The sequence below is a fragment of the Octopus bimaculoides genome, chromosome 1, assembly GCF_001194135.2.
Source record: "Octopus bimaculoides isolate UCB-OBI-ISO-001 chromosome 1, ASM119413v2, whole genome shotgun sequence".
NCBI lineage: Eukaryota > Metazoa > Mollusca > Cephalopoda > Octopoda > Octopodidae > Octopus > Octopus bimaculoides.
In genome coordinates, this window is record NC_068981.1 from 91,580,335 (window position 1) to 91,583,206 (window position 2,872).

General features: G+C 37.2%; 1 protein-coding gene across 1 annotated transcript in view; it reads left to right on the top strand.

Annotated features, from left to right (window-relative positions):
- The window catches only part of LOC106874534 (calcitonin receptor), a 315,260-nt gene that overhangs the window by 87,146 nt on the left and 225,242 nt on the right, over positions 1–2,872 (top strand). The gene's annotated exons all lie outside the window — the stretch shown is intronic.

Below are 2,872 nucleotides of genomic sequence, written 5' to 3' on the forward strand. Positions count from 1 at the left end.
TCGTATATTGTTCTGTGTGTGTGTGTGTGTGTCTGTAAAGTACATTCGTATATTGTTCTGTGTGTGTGTGTGTGTGTATTTGTTTTTGACGTCGTTCTAGCTGCTGAGGCAGAAAGACATATAGACAACTAGTCTCTTGTCTGCAAACAATCAGACTATCTTTCTCTTAATGAGCTGTCGATCCGAGAGATTTTTTTTCTTCTTGTGATTATCAGTAGCTCCAGGGATTTGATCCAATCAAACTCAAACTGACTGTTCCATTGTCTCAAGGATAAGAAATAATTTCAGTGTATTAAGAATTTATTATGTATAATATTAAAATAATCTTCCTTGATTTTCTAATTCATACTACTGTCCTCCTACAATTATTTGTATCCAAGCACAAAGAAATAGATAGGTATATAGATAGATAGATAGAAAGAAAGATAGATAGATAGAAAGATAGATTGATAGATAGAGAGATTGAGAGAGAAAGACACACACACACACATACACACACGCACATATACACACACATGCACACGCGTCTGCGTGTATCTATGTATGTATAGATGTATATTTCTATCTTTCTATATGTATGAATGTATCTAGCTATCAATAAGTATTCGGACTGTTGCCACACTAACGAAGATAGAACTCGCAAAGTGAAGCCGCTTAGCGCAGATTGACCGTGAACTCTGTGATGCATGCACAACAAGTTTTAACGTTCTGGCTCACTTCCGCTGTTTACAGAAATGCTTGAAAGGAACGTGATCGTCATATTGACCATGACACAGAAAGTTGAGCAGAGAATACACACCAAATTTTGTCAAAATCTTAGTGATACCTGGTCAGAGGCCTACGTGAAGTCTTCAAATGTTTCCATCTTTCTCGACACAAACAAAAAGATCTTGTGCAATTGAAACTCTTGTCTCTTTATGGTCAGCTGAAAGCAATTTTGACACAAACCGTAATTAATCTGCACATACTCTGACAACACACGGACGGTGATTCCACGATTTCCCCTGACAGCTGCACGCACATCTGCGATGTTTTTCTCAGTTCTACTGGTTGCGGGTCTCCCAGAACGTTCGTCATTATCAACATTTTCTCGGCCATCTTGGAAACATCTGAACCACTTATACACTTGTGTGCAGCTCATACATTCCTTTCAATACACTTTTTGCAACTTTGCGTAGACGTCTGAGCTGTTATTTCACATACAAATTTCTCTGTCATGGTCAATTCGACAATCATACGCTGGGATATCCTACCATACCCATCTTATTCACCTAAATTTGTGGGTTTCGATTGCCATCTATTTTGATCTCTTCAAGTTTCTGTTATAGAAAAGAACTTCAATTCATTGGCAGGCTGTAAAAAAGACTTCAGCCAGTTCATAACGCAGACAGATTCCAAGATGTGCAAAGATGTGATTATGAACAGACCAACATTTCGCTAGCATATTTTTTACAGGAACAACTTCAGTTGCCTCTTATCAGTTACGAACTCGCTCCAGCTCTTAGTCACCTTTCTAAATATCCAACTGCCTGAATTGTTTCGATATTCACAGTCTTTGCTTGAAGAAGCAGTCCGCTAATCTCAATAGCAGACAAAAATATCTTTGTAAAAGCTTTCTTACGTCACAGCCCTTACTAATTTCGACTTTTCTTGAACTTGGCACTGTTCCTTAACCATCGCAGACGATGTTGACGGCGTGATCTTTTACTATAAGCAAACTTTTGCTTTTCTTTCAAAATCCATTATGTCGAGATTACCTAATATTTCTTGGGACATAAACTGTCGCCTTAAATTCGCGTCGTTTTCCACAGTACGAAAACAGGCAACCATTACATTTCGAACGGAAATAGAAATTTCGAAAAACAGAAAGTAAAACAATGTAATATATTATGTTCTTTTCGTATGTAGAATATGCACATTTAAACAGTCAGCTCCACAAAATCACCAGGACAATTAAAATCCAATTCCTGTTTTTCTCAAAGAGATATTTTATATTGCTTTTGTGTTTTATATTATTGACAGCAACTGCAAAACGGTTTTTGTACTTAAGAAAATCTGTGATCGAATGCCTCAGCTAAGCGGACGTAGCACTGAATTTATATATAAAATTACGAAGATGTTGAAAAGTCACCTTAATAATGTTGTACTTGATCATTCCTGATAATACAATTTAAGAAGGCTTTTACTCTGCCTTCTAAGAATACAAACGTGTCCCTAAATTATGCGTTCATTGTGTCCGCCTCTTGATAGTCCTATAACTATATACACACGCCATTCGTAATGTCACGTAGAAAATTTGTGACTGTGAGTAAAATTACATGCGTAAAGAAGTTGATCGATTTTCTTTCGCTTTAGCGAAAATGTTTTAGCTGCTAGTATTTCACTTTACTCGAATTGTACAGAAACATACGAACATTTCAGTTGAACAAAATAAATCTGAATTTCCTAATAACGAGATGCATTTATTGATGTCTTAGCAGGTTGGGACGAGAGATAAAAGAATTCGGTATTCAGTATACTTCGTTTTAACGTCAGTAATTCTTACAGAATTTCACCTGTAGCCGAAGTTAAACAACGTCGAACAAAGTTAGCTCCTAGATTGGTGACCGGTTGGGAAACCTAGATACTTTAAGCATTTCAGCAGGCGGAGGCGTGGCTTCGTAATAAGAATTTTGGTACTAAACCACCATGTTTTCACGTTCAGTTTCACTGCTTGGCACAATGACGAAGTCTCTTCTACTACAGTCCCGGCCAACAAAAACCTTGCGAGTGAATTTGGTAGGCGTAGACTGAAAGAAGCCAGCCGTATATATGTATATAAATATGTATGCATGTATGTATGCATGTATGCATGTATGTATGTATGTGTGTA